This window comes from Macaca fascicularis, chromosome 11, assembly GCF_037993035.2.
Source record: "Macaca fascicularis isolate 582-1 chromosome 11, T2T-MFA8v1.1".
NCBI lineage: Eukaryota > Metazoa > Chordata > Mammalia > Primates > Cercopithecidae > Macaca > Macaca fascicularis.
The window spans coordinates 138,751,942-138,769,952 of record NC_088385.1 but is presented as its reverse complement, the minus strand read 5'-3'; the positions used below and the strand labels follow the sequence as shown (position 1 = coordinate 138,769,952).

The following is an 18,011-nucleotide window of genomic DNA, read 5'->3' as shown; positions in this document are numbered from 1 at the left end:
CTCCCGGGAAAACAGAATCCACGAATGTGTCAAGTCTCCGTTTATCCATAACCGCGTGTGCGGGGAGGGCTGTGCTCAGTGTCCCGCGTGAGGCTCCTGGGAGAGCTCCCTCCCCTTCCGCGTCTGGCTCTGGGAGGGTCTGTGGCCCTGGGCGGCCAACCGGGATCCCCACTGCCTTCGCCAAAGTGCTGGGTCCGGGACAGGCCTGTGAGCCACGTGGCCTCCAACAGTGTCCCTGTGGATCGCGCTGCCGTCGTGGGGTTTGAGGAAGAAAGCCCAGCGCCTTCGCCATTTGGTCTCACATCAAAGTTCTAACCAGGTCCGACCCTGCTTAGCTTCGGAAATCAGACGAGATCGTCGGTGTTCAGGGTGGTATGGCCTTAGACTTTGGCCACTTGGTACCACGGTGGGCTGAGGGGCTGTGGGTGGGAAGGCGATCTGAGGAGCACATTTGCAGACAACAGCCTGTGGCTTCCAGAACTGACTGTCCCCGAGGATATGGCCTGAGCTTCAACAACCCTGCAAGTGGGTTGAGCAACCCATTTCACAGTTGAGGAAACAGAGAGCGCTGGCTCAGCCTGGACCAGGAGCTGAGGTGGGCCTTGCAGAAGCGGTGGGGGGCTCGGACTGTGCATGGGGACAGCGCCACACCAGGAGCTGCAGTACCCCTTCCTGACTCCCCCAGGACAGGGCACCTGTCATTTCTCTAGACCCCATTCTCCCTGGGCCTTCTCCTTTGGCTTCCCCCGCATGAAGGTGTTTGCTGGGAAGCACGGAATTCCAGCAAGCCTGAGAAATCCATGCAGGCCCAGCACCCAGTGCCCCAGGGCCCCAGTGCTAAGGGTCCCACAGGATCCACTATTTGGGGTGAAGGCCCTGGGTGTGCCCGGGAGCAGAGCTGGGCTCTCTCCTGCTTGGAGGAGGGCGTGCTTTTGTTTCAGAGCTGTGGGAGTAGACAACATTTCTGAAGGTTGCAATTTTTTTTTTTTTTTTTGAGACGGAGTCTTGCTCTGTGCCCCAGGCTGGAGTGCAGTGGCGCGATCTCGGCTCACTGCAAGCTCCGCCTCCCGGGTTCACGCCATTCTCCTGCCTCAGCCTCCCGAGTAGCTGGGACTACAGGCGCCCGCCACCTCGCCCGGCTAATTTTCTTGTATTTTTAGTAGAGACGGGGTTTCACCGTGTTAGCCAGGATGGTCTCGATCTCCTGACCTCGTGATCCGCCCGTCTCGGCCTCCCAAAGTGCTGGGATTACAGGCTTGAGCCACCGCGCCCGGCCAACAATTTTTGTTTTTTAGCAAAAACTCCCTTCTAAAATTTATGAGCCTGAGCAACACATTCATTTTTGTGACACAGAGTGAAATAAGGCTGAATTTTTCACGTTTCTTTTCTCATTCATTGGGCATTACATGCACAACTCTTCGGCTTGTCAAAATGTTTTAATTTGTGGATTTGTTTTTAAAAAGTGTATGATTGGCAGGAAGTGGAGGAGGGTTCCCCTCATGAGAACACCCACCACATAGACAGGAGGCCCCAGTTCCAGCTCAGGACGTGGGGGTGGGAAATATTTAACCGGGATGGGGAATCCCCTCCATGACAGGTTCCCGTTCCCTGGTTCACCTGGAGGCTCCTGAATTTGGCCAGATGAGACCCCGACGTGGAAACAAATCTCTGGGGCACAGGCACACTTCAGGGTGAGTGCAGCCTTCACAGGGGATGGGGCCTCACTGGGCTCCGAAGGCCGGGGCCTTCTCCTCCTCCTCCTCCTCCTTCCCAGGGATTTCTGGAGTCCCCTCCCCATTCCCATCCCCCAGCCTCCAGCCTCCATCCCAGGCTTTAAAGAGATGCATTCACCTGGTGAAGAAGGTGGCCCAGGCAGGAAAAGAGCAGGGTCCGCTCCCGCCTTATTCCCCAGGTGCACAGGAGAGGAGCCTTTGAGACCGACATAGGTCTTGTGGCTGCTCCACCCAGACTGGAGTCTGACCGCGGTGGGTCAGCAGGGAGGACAGCCCCGAGCGGGAGGCCCAGCCCAGGGCAGCTGTGGTCTGCAGGGCTCCCCTCCAGAGGCCGCACCTCAGACCTTGGCAGCAGCTCCAGCTCCGTGGATTCTCCAGGAGATTTTCCCAAGCTCTAGCCCCAACCCTTTAATTCACACTGGGAAGAGCCTCAAAGAACCTGGCAAGGACGGATCTCCCCCCACCCTCTGGGCAAAGATCGACTTGGTTAAAAGGGCCTCTAGCTGAAACCCATCTCCTGGGGAAATTTATTAAAACAGAAACTGCTAGGAAGATGGTTTTGCTCAGACTTTCTTCTCCTCCCGGGTTTTTGCTTTTACAAAGTCTTGAACTAAATTTAATGGAGAAATCTTCACTGGTTGCTGGGAGAGCAGAGTGGAGGTTTAGGTGAGAAAACTAATTTCAAAGAACTGTAGGGGAAGAAAAACTTCTCCTCTACTGTCTCACCTTCAGTGGGTGGGGGCCTAACTGGTGAAAGTCATTAACAGGAAGAAAGTGGCCAGGCTCAGTGTCTCACGCCTGTAATCCCAGCACTTTGGAGGCGGATGCCCTGAGGTCGGGAGTTCGAGACCAGCCTGACCAACATGGAGAAACCCTGTCTCTACTGAAAAAAAATACAAAGTTAGCCAGGCATGGTGACACGTGCTTGTAATCCCAGCTACTTGGGAGGCTGAGGCAGCAGAATCACTTGAACCCAGGAGGTGGAGGTTGCAGTGAGCCGAGTGTCCTGTGATGATAATAATCATCACCATCATCGTTACCATTATCATCATCATCATCGTCATGACCACTGCACTCCAGCCTGGGTGACAAGAGTGAAACTCTGTCTCAATAAAAACAGAAAACAAAAACAAAAACAGCAAAAAAGCATGCAGTTGGACATTTTAAACTTCACATGCATGAGAGTGTCCCAGAAATAAACAAATACCAGAGGAGCAGTGAGATTCTGGAGCTCACACCTCATCCTAATGGGGGTGGGGTGGGCAGAGGCGCACTTACAGAAACGTAAAGGACTTTATTGAAAGATAAATGGCCATTTTCACAATATTGATTCTTCCTATCCAAACTGCTTTAAAGTTCATATGGAACCAAAAAAGAGCCTACATTGCCAAGACAATCCTAAATCAAAAGAACAAAGCTGGAGGCATCACGCTACCTGACTTCAAACTATACTACAAGGCTACAGTAACCAAAACAGCATGGTACTGGTATCAAAACAGAGATATAGACCAATGGAACAGAACAGAGCCCTCAGAAATAATACCACACATCTACAGCCATCTGATCTTTGACAAACCTGAGAAAAACAAGAAATGGGGAAAGGATTCCCTATTTAATAAATGGTGCTGGGAAAATTGGCTAGCCATAAGTAGAAAGCTGAAACTGGATCCTTTCCTTACTCCTTATACGAAAATTAATTCAAGATGGATTAGAGACTTAAATGTTAGACCTAATACCATAAAAACCCTAGAAGAAAACCTAGGTAATACTATTCAGGACATAGGCATGGGCAAGGCTTCATGTCTAAAACACCAAAAGCAACGGCAACAAAAGCCAAAATTGATAAATGCGATCTAATTAAATTAAAGAGCTTCTGCACAGCAAAAGAAACTACCATCAGAGTGAACAGGCAACCTACAGAATGGGAGAAAATTTTTGCAATCTACTCATCTGACAAAGGGCTGATATCCAAAACCTACAAAGGACTCAAATAAATTTACAAGAAAAACACAAACAACCCCATCAAAAAGTGGGCAAAGGATATGAACAGACTTTTCTCAAAAGAAGACATTCATACAGCCAACAGACACATGAAAAAATGCTCATCATCACTGGCCATCAGAGAAATGCAAATCAAAACTGCAATGAGATACCATCTCACACCAGTTAGAATGGCAATCATTAAAAAGTCAGGAAACAATAGGTGCTGGAGAGGATGTGGAGAAATAGGAACACTTTTACACTGTTGGTGGGATTGTAAACTGGTTCAACCATTGTGGAAAACAGTATGGTGATTCCCCAAGGATCTAGAACTAGAAATACCATATGGCCCAGTCATCCCATTACTGGGTATATGCCCAAAGGATTATAAATCATGCTACTATAAAGACGCATGCACACGTATGTTTATTGCAGCACTATTCACAATAGCAAAGACTTGGAATCAACCCAAATGTCCATCAGTGACAGACTGGATTAAGAAAATAAGGCACATATACACCATAGAATACTATGCAGCCATAAAAAAGGATGAGTTCATTTCCTTTATAGGGACATGGATGCAGCTGGAAACCATCATTCTCAGCAAACTATTGCAAGAACAGAAAACCAAACACCGCATGTTCTCACTCATAGGTGGGAACTGAACAATGAGATCACTTGGACTCTGGAAGGGGAACATCACACACCAGGGCCTATTATGGGGAGGGTGGAGTAGGGAGGGACGGCACTGGGAGTTATACCTGATGTAAATGACGAGTTGATGGGTGCTGACAAGTTGATGGGTGCAGCACACCAACATGGCACAAGTATACATATGTAACAAACCTGCACGTTGTGCACATGTACCCTAGAACTTAAAGTATAATAAAAAAATAAAATAAAAAGAAGAAGAAGAAAAAAAAGAAAGATAAATGGGCCCTCGGGAGGGCAGATGGGAGATATGGTCCTTTGTGACAATGTCTGCCGGGATGTGGCGGGGGCGCTTCTCACCTCCAAGAAGAGATTACAGTTGCTCCTGGGGAGAGACTTAGGACAATGGAGTTGTTTGGGGAGGCTCTGGTTTTAGGCAGATGAAGAATTTTAGGAACTCTAGTGCTTTCTGCTCAAAAGAATTCTGATGCCAAAACGGCGTACCTCAGGTTGGCATATGCTGATTCCCTCTAGAGCCTTGCGATGAACTGTAGACCTCTTCCTGTAAACACCACCACCATACGCAAATGAAAAGACATAGGTGAGATTGAGGAGCGATGTTTGCCTTATGCTTAATAGTCAACAGTTTGTTATATGCAACATCTAAGTGACTTCCATAAGTGAATAACAAACAGAAAGAGTGATAGAAAAATGAGCAGATATCATGAGCAGGTAATTCACAGAAAAGGAACATCGAAAAACAGTTAAACAAAAGAAAAGATGTCCCACCTCACTAATAATCAGCCAAACAGTGAATTCAGCAGGTGTGTGACATTTTTGCCTGCCCCCTCCACACTAATGTACTAAGACGTGCAGACAGCAGCCTGGGGAGACCAGCTGCACTTCCCTTAAAGCAGTAGCCCTGGGCCAGGCACAACAGCTCATACCTGTCATCTAAGCACTTTAGGAGGCCAAGGCAGGAGGATCATTTGAGGCCAGGAGTTCAAGACCAGCCTGGGCAGCATAGTGAGACCTCCCCCTCATCTCTATAAGAAACAAACAAACAAAAAAAGCGGCAGCTCCAAGGCCACTGGAAAACTTCTCATGATGTGGGCAAGGCAGAAGCTTCATTAGTAAAATGGTTCAGTACCTGCCATCTGATGTCTGTTCTCCCATCCCTTAGCCAAGTGCAACTCAAATGCCATTGATCATGGCCTATTTCAGGGACACAAGTTTCCTTACATTAATGACTCTTTCCAGGATGCCAGGCACAGTGACCCCCTTGGTACAGGGTCAGGAGACCCACCTGTGTCTCCTCCTTGTCTGGGGGATGTTTACATGCTCTATGGAGGGCGTGCTGCTGAGGGGAAGACCAGAAGGGAAGTTTTCTATAGGGGAGCTCAGCTTCTGTTTATAAAGAGGGAGCCCCTGGGAGGGGAATGTCTCCACATACCTAATAATTTGAGATGATTATAGCAATAATAAGTATATTTCATACAGCATTTGTGGTGGGATTGTCTGTGCTCTGAACCTTGTCCTGATCTCACCACATCCTCTTCTCTCTCTGGGATACCAACATCACCATCATTACCATCACCATCATCATCATCATCATCATTATCATCATCACCATCACCACCATCATAATCATCATTATCACCACCACCATCACCATCATCACCACCATCACCACCATCATCACCATCATCACCACCACCATCACCATTATCATCATAATCATAACAATCACCATCATCATCAACATCATTATCACTATAATCACCGCCATCACCACCATAATCATTATAACAACCACCATCATCACCATCATCATCACCATCAGTACTATCATAATCATAATAATCACCACCATCATCATTATCATCGTCATGACAATCATCACCATCATAATCATCATTATCACCACCATGATCATCACCATCATCGTTATCACCATCATCACCACCACCAACACCATCATCATCATAATCATAACACTCATCACCATCATCAACATAATTATCACCACACCATCATTATCCTCATCACCATCATCACTATCATCATCACCATCATTATCCTCATCACCATCATCACTATCATCATCACCATCATCATCATCATCACCATTCCTATGTCACAGCTGAGGAAGTGGAGGAGAGGAGGAGAAGGGGAGGGCTCACCTCTGTCAGGAAATGACCAGGAAGTGGCTCCCATGGCCTCTTATCTTAGTGCATTGGTCAGAAATGGGTCACTTGGTCACACAAGGCCACAAGGAGAGCTGGGGAAGATTGTCCTCACTCTGGATATCCGTGGGTCCAGATCCCACGTGGGGCTCTAATCCACAGGTGGGGCAGATATGGAGGGAGGGCCTGAGAGTCTGCAGTTCTGAGAAGCTCCTGGTGATGCTGATGCTGCTGGTCCCAGAGTAGCAAAGCTTTAGGGGCTCCAATTCCCCGTTTTCCTTCACCATGAGAGGTATCTGCTTAGGGGCCATGGGAGGGTCCCTTCTGTCCCATAACTGATTGTTGCTCAGGGTCCTCTCTGCAGAGCCCCCGGTTGACCCCCAGGGACAGACCTGTATGGTTTCTCAGCTAATTGTGGCAGCATTTCCTGCAGTGGATTCACCCCCAGAATGTGGCACCGGGCTGCCTGTGCCTCTCTTTGTTTTCCTGCTGCTGATGTGGTACCTGGGATAAGAGTGCAGAGCTGGCCTGGAAGACGGGAATTTCTCCTGTTGATATCAATCACTTCTAGTGTATTGCTGAACCTGCCTCATCACAATGTCAAATGTGTTCAGAGATGGGAGCTTAAACTGCCATTATTCTCACCCATATCTCTCTCTGCCTTGAACTTCTATGAGCAATGAATTTGAGTCCCAGGACAGGGATGAGAAGATGCTGAGTTCCAAAATGAGGGTATGGGCTTTGTGGCATCCTGGGCAGAGAAGTTTATGTGTTTAGTGCACAGGCACCATGGGGGCAGGGGATCACCCCACAATGAACCTGGCCACAGGGCCATGGATGGGATACATCTCTCAGTGGGGACAGCAGCTCCATCACCTCCAACCCAGCAACGCTTTACTCACATCTGCAGTCAAATGTCTGCTCCTCCCCTGTGAAGGGTGAGGGGGCCACGGAATCCCTGACTGCACAAAAGGCTGAGCACTGCACACACCAAGAGATCTCAGGCCCCTGCCCTCTGGCTGCTCTCTGGCTGAGCCAGGGAAGGAAATGGGATTTTTCCTGGAATTCAACTCTCTGCACCGTGGCCACCTCTTGAAGGACTCGCAGACTCTCCTGATTCAGCCTCATGGCATCTCAGGGAGGTTGGGCGGCTTCCCTCTGCAATTGGAGGCCGAGTGCCCCTCCCACCTCCAATCCTGCCCTTCAGCAAACTGACTGACAGGCAAAGGAATCAACCCAGAGCCTCTAGAGGCTTCCAAGGCCCAGCCAGGGGAGCCACACCTGCCCAGATGCTGCAGGAGAGCAGCACTCAGTCATGGCCTGCACTATTTCACACAAGAGGAAACCGGGTTTGGGAGAGGGGAGGAGCTACGCAGACTTAAACAGACACAGCTTTAAGCAAAGATAAACTCGCAGAACAGAGAAAGTGTTCTCTACACTCTGCTCTGTCCAGATTTTAGAATCATGAGTGTGTGACCTGAGACCCTATTAATTAGATGCTTTAAGGTGATGACTAAAATTGGTAAAAAAAAAAAAAAAAAAAAAAAAAAAACTTAGATTAGCCAATTCACAAAAGAGGATTCTCACATGTCTCATAAGCACAGGGACAGTTGTGCAGCATCGACAGACATCAGGGAAGTACAAATTAAACCATAGCCAGACTCCAGTACATGCCCACAAGAATGGCTGGAATTGGAACAGCTGACCTCCTGCTGAAGACCAAGTGGGGCCCTTGCAACTCCTGTGTGTAGCTGGGAGGAGTGTGCAATGGTGCACTCCTAGGACACCCTCTTGGATGGCTTCTGGGGAGGAGTGTGCAATGTTGGACCCCTAAGACACCCTCTTGGATGGCTTCTAAGAAGATTACACATAGAACAACCCCATGACCCAGAAAATCCATTTCTGGGAACATAAGAAAAATACATAAATATGTCTACAAAAAGCAATTGCACAAGAATGACACAATAGCTTTGTTCAAAATAGTGAAACCCAGAAACAACCCAGGCAAATGTAGAACAAATAGCAGAATCTTCATACAATGCAATGTTATTCTACGATCACTCCTGAGAACGACAGCTTTAGGGAGAAATCTTAAGAAATTATGTTGAGAAAAAAAAAATGGGAGACATGAAATACTACGTGTCACAGAATTCCATTTATATCCAGTTCCTGTCACTTAGGTTTCTGAACAGGCAAGACTGTGTGGAAACCGATCACAGGAGCAGTGACCTCTGGGTGTGGACTGGAAAGGGCGTGAGGGGCTTCCTGGGGGTGGTGATGTCTGTGCCTCGACTTGGGGGTGGTCACAAGGCCTGTACATATGTGAAGTCCCATCCATCTGTGCTCGTAAGATTTGTTATTTTACTGAGTGTAAGTGATGCCTCAAATAACTACTAAAAAGGGGTGATGGGTAAATCCTGCCTGATCCTTCAAACTCCATTTCCTCCTGCCCTGCCCCTCTTCTCACATAGACCCTTTCCTTAATCTCCCAGCCACACACCATCCCCTAGAGCAAAGACGTTGTTTTTGCTGTTTTTCCCCATACATGGATTCAAGATCATTGCAAATATCAACTGTGCATTTGTAGATTAAAGTGAAAGTCATTCTTGACTCCACCCCGTCCTTTCCTTCCTGCTCACCACATTCCTCTTCATTTCCAGAGAAACACTGTGGCCTGGGTGGGGGACCTATATTAAATACTGTTTGTGACAGTGATATCAGGCATCTTTACTATGTTCTTGACGTCAAAGGAACAGCTTCTGGTATGTTTTTTCTTTTCTAAGACAGGGTCTCGTCTGTCACCCAGACTGCAGTGCAGTGGTATAATCATGGCTCACTGCAGCCTCAACCTCCCAGGCTCAATCAATCCTCTCACCTCAGCCTCCTGAGAGCTAGGAATACAGGCACCCACTACCACACCCAGTTAATTATTTTTGTACTTTTTCTTGGGTAGGGCTGGGGTTTTGCCAGGTTGGCCAGGCTGGTCTTGAACTCTTGGGCTCAAGCGATCCACCTGCTTTGGCCTCCCAAAGTGCTGGGATTACAGGTGTGAATCACCATGCCTGAGTCACCATGCCTGAGTCACCATGCCTGGCCCAGCATCCGATATTTCTAAATGACACATGACAATAACCATTTTCTCCCAGTTTTCTGAATGCTGCATGTTTACAATACCCTGGTTTGTATTCCTGTTCAGTGCCAAAAAATGGTTTCAAAATTATAATCCAATTCCTTGCAGACCAGAAGGATGCTGGAGTAAAACAAACCAGAGCTTCTTCCCCCAATCCCAGCGAGGTTCCCGACTCTGGGCAGGAAGGAGTGGCCTTTGCTCCTGGGGAAAGGAACTAAAGAGGATTCTGGAGGACTCCAAGCTCTCACAGCCTCCGGGGCTCCTCTAGGGGGAAACGTGGTCAGAGCTTGGGGAAGACAAATTGAATTCTGCTCGTGCTGACCGGCTGCTGCCCCTCACCCCACAGCCCAGGAGCTACTTGCTGTAAGGCCACTGTGCAGATGAGAGACCTTGGTCTCCACAGTGTTCAACCATTCAGCCAAGACGCGGCCAGTGAGCTGTGGAGAAGGAACCCACATCTGCCTGGATCACGATTCTTTCCACCACTGGGTAGAAGGTAAGTGAGGAATCTGAGTGTCTGGCAACATTTCTGGAAAATAACTGAGTATTATCATTAGAAGACATTATCATTAGAACCCAAGGGAATTCTTGGTGAAGGCCCACACTTGTCACACCCAATCCTGCATGGGACTGGCCAAGGCCACTGCCCAGCCAAGGGGAAGCTATGTGTCTGAGAGACAAGGAGTTCAGCGACTCCTGTGCCGTTCCCATGGAGGGAACCATACACAAACCCAGGCACCAGGGCATCCACCAAAATAATGGTGAGGAGGAGGACAGAGAGGAGGGGGGAGGTGCAGTCACAAGGCTACTGCTTTGGTGGAGAAGCAAAAATAATGGCGAGGAGGAGGACAGAGAGGAGCGGGGAGGTGCAGTCACAAGGCTCCCACTTTGGTGGAGCAGCAAGGGACACATTTCTCCCTAGTGTTTTAGAGGAGCATGAACCAAGAATGTATGATTTGAAAAAATGTAAAAGTGGGCGGGCACGATGTCTCATGCCTGTCATCCCAGCACTTTGGCAGGCCGAGACAGGTGGATCACCTGAGGTCAGGAGTTTGAGACTAACCTGGCCAACATGGTGAAAGAGGATTCTTGTATTCTACTAAAAATACAAAAATTAGGTGGGTGTGGTGGCACATGCCTGTAGTCCTAGCTACTTGGGAGGCTGAGGCAGGAGAATCGCTTGAACCCAGGAGGCGGAGGTTGCAGTGAGCTGAGATTGTGCCACTGCACTCCAACCTGGGTGACAGAGCAAGGCTCTGTTTCAAAAAAAAAAAAAAAAAAAAAGTAATAAAAGTAAAACGTTTAAAAAGCGATTTCCAGGTTTCAGTTCACTCTCTCATTGCAGTTGAGATGCTGACCTCAAGATTATTCCATGGTCACTGTCCTGGCTATGCAGACAGTGGTCAGTGGACATCCCAGTCATTTAATACCAACTACTTGGCCCAGGGGGAAGCAGTCGCTTGTGGCCCTCAGGGGCGTCTTATCTCATGGGAGCAAGTGAGGAGCATTGCCAACGCCTCCGTCACAAGTGAGTGGCCCATTGTGTGTAGATCACCAACAAGAACCCCCATGTGGTCCCCACAGGCCTGTGGATAGACAGAGGGAGCAGGATCAGGTCCCATTTTCTGGCAAGGGTCTCAGGATGAGACTATAGGTGTAGAAAGATGCTCCCAGCTCTGGGCTCCCAGTCTGAGCCAGGTGCGTACCTTGGAAGGCCCAGTGGGGAAGCTGTGGTCGTGGTCCCGCCTCTCCACATGCTGTCAGCAGTGATGCTCGTCAGATACGTTTGGTTCTCACCCTTCTGGGCACAAGGAAAAGACTGCATGTCCTGGCTCCTTGTGGTTGGGTGGGGCCAGCGACAGGCTCTGACCAATGAGTGTTGAGTGGAAATGACACCACAATATCCATGTCAAAGCAACAAATTGTCCACGTGAGACTCCGTGGGACACCCCTTCCTTCAGGCACAGCAGCCAGCAGGGTTCATAAGTCCTCCTGCCGTGGGCAGAGCCTCCCTGCTGGCATGTGGTGGCCGTGCAGCATGCGTCAGGCAGAAGCTTTATGCTTTTACACCACCGAAGGCAGTTTTTTTTTGGTCACTGAAGCAGAGCTTAGCTGATGCTGACTATTGCACCTCTAATTCTTCTCCTCTTTGGGGGACCCAAAACTCTAGCATTTCCTTGCACATAATGGGAGCGCAATTAATGGATGGATGGGTGGATCATAGAATGGTCCAAAGCCCCCCAGAATCTCAGTAGTGGCCCAGAGAGCTGGGCACTCACACAATACGGAATTTCTTCTTTCCCAGATCACGCTGCCTGTGCAGTGTTATTCTCACAACAGAGGCCAATCTTGGGAAGGGCAAGTAAGTTGCAACCCAAATAGTGGGATGTTGTACAGAAGGAAGAATGTCTCCCCTGATCAAAATTACCTTCTTTCCATCCAACCAGGTTATTGGTTCCTCCAGGTGCAGAAACATGGGCCAGTGGCTAAGGCCCGGCTCCACGAGGAAATGTTGGGAGAAGGCAGCACACATGGAGGAGAAGCAAGGAGGTAGAGGCGACCTTCTCAAACCTGTGTGTGTGTGGGGGGGGGGGGCGGGGGGGGTGGGGGTGAGCATGGGAGGCGACTTCTCAAACCTGTGTGTGTGTGTGTGTGTGTGTGTGTGTGTCGGGGGGGGTGAGCATGGGAGGCGACTTCTCAAACCTGTGTGTGTGTGTTGGGGGGGGGTGAGCATGGGAGGCGACTCCTCAAACCTGTGTGTGTGTGTGGGGGGGGGGGCGGTGAGCATGGGAGGCGACTTCTCAAACCTGTGTGTGTGGGGGGGTGAGCATGGGAGGCGACTTCTCAAACCTGTGTGTGTGGGGGGGTGAGCATGGGAGGCGACTTCTCAAACCTGTGTGTGTGTGTGGGGGGGGGTGAGCATGGGAGGCGACTTCTCAAACCTGTGTGTGTGTGTGGGGGGGGGGCGGTGAGCATGGGAGGCGACTTCTCAAACCTGTGTGTGTGGGGGGGTGAGCATGGGAGGCGACTTCTCAAACCTGTGTGTGTGTGTGGGGGGTTGAGCATGGGAGGCGACTTCTCAAACCTGTGTGTGTGTGTGTGTGGGGGGGTGAGCATGGGAGGCGACTTCTCAAACCTGTGTGTGTGTGTGGGGGGGGGGTGAGCATGGGAGGCGACTTCTCAAACCTGTGTGTGTGTGTGTGTTGGGGGGGGGTGAGCATGGGAGGCGACTTCTCAAACCTGTGTGTGTGGGGGGGTGAGCATGGGAGGCGATTTCTCAAACCTGTGTGTGTGTGGGGGGGTGAGCATGGGAGGCGACTTCTCAAACCTGTGTGTGTGTGGGGGGGGGTTGAGCATGGGAGGCGACTTCTCAAACCTGTGTGTGTGTGTGTGGGGGGGGGGTGAGCATGGGAGGCGACTTCTCAAACCTGTGTGTGGGGGGGGTGAGCATGGGAGGCGACTTCTCAAACCTGTGTGTGTGTGGGGGGGTGAGCATGGGAGGCGACTTCTCAAACCTGTGTGTTTGTGTGTGTGTGTGTGTGTGTGTGTGTGTGTGTGTGTCGGGGGGGGTGAGCATGGGAGGCGACTTCTCAAACCTGTGTGTGTGTGGGGGGGGGTTGAGCATGGGAGGCGACTTCTCAAACCTGTGTGTGTGTGTGGGGGGGGGGGGTGAGCATGGGAGGCGACTTCTCAAACCTGTGTGTGGGGGGGGTGAGCATGGGAGGCGACTTCTCAAACCTGTGTGTGTGGGGGGGTGAGCATGGGAGGAGACTTCTCAAACCTGTGTGTTTGTGTGTGTGTGTGTGTGTGTGTGTGTGTGTGTGTGTCGGGGGGGGTGAGCATGGGAGGCGACTTCTCAAACCTGTGTGTGTGTGTGGGGGGGGGTGAGCACGGGGATGAGTGAGCGTGTGAGTGTGCATGTTTGTGAGAGTGTAAGTGTGCACGTGTGTTAGTGTGTGGGTGCGAGCGTGTGTGAGAGTGTGCAGGGCAGTGAGCGTGTAAGTGTGCATGTGGTTGTGATTGTGCGTGTGCATGCTGTGTTAGTGAATGTGAGTGTATATGTGTGAGGGTGCCTGAATGTGTGTGAGTGTGCATGTATGTGAGTGTGTGTGAGGATGTTTGAGTGTGCATGTGTGGCACAAGTGTGAGTGGTCATGAGTGTGAGCGTGTGTGTAAATTAGTGTGTGAGTGTGTGCATATGTGCATGAATGTGAGTGGGCATGGGTATAAGCTTGTGTATAAATGAGTGTGAGTGCATGCATGAATGTTAGTGGCCATGAGGGCATGTGTGTGAGCATGTTCCTGTAAATGTGCACATGAGTGTGTGTGTGAGTGGGTATGAGTGTGTAAATGACTGTGTGAGTGTGCATGTGTCTACAAGTGTGAGTGGGCATGAGTGTCAGCATGCATGTGTGCAAATGTGCATGCGTGCATGAGTGAGTTTGTAAATGAGTGTGCAAGTGTGCATAAGTGTGGGTTTGTAAATAAGTGTGTGAGTGTGTGCATGAGTGTGAGTGGCATGATTGTGAGCATGTGTGTGTAAAATGTGTGAGCATGAGTGTGAGCATGCATGTATAAATGAGTGCAAGTGGGCATGAATGTGAACATGTGTGAGTGAGCGTGCAAGTGTGCATGTGTGTGTGTGCAAATGAGTGTGTGAGCATGTGCATGAGTGTGAGTGGGCACGAGTGTGAGCATGTGTAAATGAGATGAAAGTGTGCGCACGAGTGTGAGCACATGTGTGTAAATGAGTATGTGTGCATAACTGAGTGTGCATGGGTGTGAGGGTGTGTAAATGAGTGGATGAGTGTGTGCACATGAATGTGAGTGGGCATGAGTGTGAGCATGTGTGTAAATGAGTGTGCATGCATGTGTGTGTGCATGGTCACCCTTTCAAGGAACAAGGGTCACATGTTGTCTCTTCCTATGACACAAGTGGCGGGGGTGAGCAGTGGTTCATGAGATGCGGCTGCCACTATGTGAACCCGCTGCAGTTTACGCGAATCTGTGTAACGATTTGCAGGCAGCCATGGGTGTCCATGCTGAAGGAAGACGCAAGTTCTTAGAGGCAAGCTTCAAGTTCAACGACGAAACAACTCGAAGGAGATGTTACCAGATGGAAGGGCTTGACTGTGAGTTGTCCAGGTTCTTGGCACACTGAACACAGAATTAAATGAAAAGCACAAAGCAACAAAAAACAAAGCAACAAAAGAACAAAGTAACAAAAGGAGGAAGCAACAAAAGCAGAGATTTATTGAAGCAAAAGTACACTCCACAGAGGGGGAGTGGGATCGCAAGCTGCTCAAGAGCCCCAATTACAGTGTTCTTCAGGGTTTTTATTAAGCTAAAAGAATTTGCTAACACCCCCAGGTGCCCTTTAGAGGCCTCCGATTGTTTACACCCTATGAAGCATTGGCCTGCAGGGTGTGGTGGCTCATGCCTGTAATCCCAGCACTTTGGGAGTCCTAGGCGGGTGGATCACAAGGTCAGGAGTTCAAGACCAGCCTGGCCAACATGGTGAAACCCTGTCTGTACTAAAAATACAAGAATTAGCCGGTTGTGGTTGTGTGTGCCTGTAATCCCAGCTACTAGGTAGGCTGAGGCACAAGAATCGCTTGAATCTGGGAGGCAGAGGTTGCAATGAACCAAGATCACACCACTGCACTCCAGCCTGGGCAAGAAAAGCCAAACTCTGTCTCAAAAAAAAAAAAAAAATTAAGCAAAATAGATGTACATATTTTGGGGGTGCGTGTGATATTTGATACATTCCTATAATTCGTAGTGATCAAATCAAGATGCTTGGGATACCCATCACCCCAAACGTTTATCTTTCCTTTCTGCGGGGAACATTCACATTCTTCTCTTCTAGCTCTTTTGAGATCTACAAGGACAGTGAACAGACATCATGGAGGGAATGCTGGAGTCGGTTACCCACGTATCTGTTATGCCAGAGGAATGGGGTCCACAGTGGTCAGTGTGAGGCTCAGCCAGTGTGAGGGGAGGAACCAAGTTTGCACAGAGAAAGACGCAAGAGCGCCGTGCTGAGCTCCCGCTCCCTATTCCAGCCTCACAGAGACCCAGTCACACCTCGCTCTTCCCCTCATGTGGACTTCCCTGACCTACACCAGTGCCAGCCGCATTTCTGCCACTTTAGGCTGAAGCCGAGCCCGGACTGACACAGTTTTCTCATTTCCCCGAGAGCAGCACCACTCCTGATTATCCCCTCCCAAGCCCCAGGAAACTCGCAACAAAAGCAGTCTTAGATTAAATTCAGTGAGTTTCTGGATCACGACAGGAAACTGTGTCGAGCACAAAGGTGTCCTGCGAACAGGCTCAATCACAAGCTCCGCCAAGACGGGAGGTGACAGAGGCCCCAGAAAGCCAGTTCCCGACAACGCCAATACTGCACGTTTATCAGCTGCGGCGAGAGTTGGCTGGAGGCGGTGGCGGTACCTCAATGCTCCTGCCTCGTCTTCGAGATTCTTCTGTTTGATGATGCCTCCTCACTGTTTCTCTGTTGAGGAGCTATGGTGTGGCTCACAACCAAGCGATGACTCTCCAGATTCAAAGGCCACATCTCACCCTCTAAAGCGCCCAGGTGCCCAGCGCAGTGCCGTGTGCAGAAAGGGGTTGATGAGCATTTGCTGAGCTGGGTGATGATCCCATGGGCATTGTTTCCTCTGCCCTCAGTCTCCAGCCTGCAGACGCCTGAATGGATTCTGGAGAGGTGTGTGTTGGACTCTGAGGGTCCTCTGAGCCCATCCAGGATAAAGATGCTCCTCCCAGGCGTCTGCTCAGCAGCGTGCTGTGGGCGGGACATTCCGCACCAGGTATCTTCACGCTGCTTCTGGCTGGATTTAGGGCACGATGGAAACATAGAAACAACTGTAGTTCTGCCACGGGGTCCCACATCTGCTCATCCTGGGACAGTCACGCCATTGCCACCCAGGAAGCGGCAGCAGATTTCAGGACCCTGGAGAGGGCCAGGCCCCAGTGGCTGGTCAAGCTCCTCAGGGTTAGGGGAGCAGCTCAGGAAGGCCCCCCCCAGGACGATGAGGGGAACAGGAATGAAGTCAGCAGGTGGGCGGGAGGAACTTGATCAGAGCAGTGGGAGGGCAGGAAGCATGCTGGGGAGGGGCCCCTGAGAGGCCACCACCCGGGGAAGCCCCTGCTGTCCCAGGGACAAGGGAAGGCTCTGCCTTGATTCCCCAGAAGAACAGCGTGGTTGTGGTCAAATCTGTCCACGGGGCAGATTTTCCCCACGGCCCTGTCCCCTGACCCTAGTGGCCCCTCCCACAGACATGCCCTGCAGGGCCCAGGACACTGGCCCTCGATGGGCCCTGAGCCAGTGCCACCTGTGTGTGCGCTGATGAAGGTCAGGCACTTTATTGGAGGGAGGAGGAGCAGAAAGAGGAGAAGGAAACGTTGACTCCTAAATCACAAGGCAGAAAGGATTCCTGAAACAAATCAGCCAAATCTGCCTCCTAGGTGGTTCCAGACCTGCCTCCCCTCCCCTCCCCGTTTCTTAGGGCACAGCAGTAACATTAACTCGGCTCCACTGCACATCCTCCTGGCCCTGGCCCTGCGCCCTTGGCCCCCGCACATCTCATGGCTGGACCTCCGTGCGGGCTCTCATTTCACGTTCCACCTTCAAATCGTCCTCTGTGAACACGTGTGTGCACGCATGTTTATTGATCTGTTTGTTTACATTTGTTTGACGATCCAGTTGCAGTCTCTTTTCATTAGAAAGCGAGGCTTGTTCCAAGCATAATATGTGCTTGTTTTGACTTCTTTTGAAAACGAAAGCACCTGAAACCTCCCGTAGCTAATTAACCTGCCAGGATTTGTTTAATGGCAGAGACAGAAAAACCCCCTCAACGCAGCCACGCAGCTGAGCACGAGGGCGGAGGGGAAGGTGCACCCCAGGCTCTTGGCTCAGGTGTTTAAGAGGAAGACACGTCCTTCCGGGATGGGCAGAGGGAGGTGGCCTGCAGGCCGGAGTGGGACAGGAGCGCCTGGGCTGACACCTTTTCCTTCTCCTGCCTTTCTGCTTCGTGTCTGTCTCCCCAGAGACAGCAGATACGCCCAGCACCACGTTGGGCACGGGAGACTCGGCCCAGGCCCGAGAAGCAGCCCCAGGTCCTGAGTTATTTCACAAGCAGAAGGGAGTACATGATGTCCGAGGCTCCATCCCTCCCAACCCTGCTGACGGCTCATCAGTCACAGCAGTTACAGGGAACGGGAGAAGCCACCATCAGGGAGGTCCCTTGGCTGCAGGATAGATGATTCGTAAATTAATATTTCCACCTCCAATCCAAATCATGAAAATGA

The 18,011-nt window shown here is 50.4% G+C and overlaps 1 long non-coding RNA gene across 1 annotated transcript; it reads left to right on the top strand.

Moving 5' to 3' along the window:
• Nucleotides 1–12,124: 12,124 nt before the first annotated feature.
• On the top strand, nt 12,125–17,448 carry LOC123567615 (uncharacterized). The gene is made up of 3 exons (XR_010579675.2): nt 12,125–12,230; nt 14,704–14,812; nt 15,550–17,448. It is a non-coding gene; the product is annotated as an uncharacterized lncRNA (long non-coding RNA).
• The last annotated feature ends 563 nt before the right edge of the window (nt 17,449–18,011 follow it).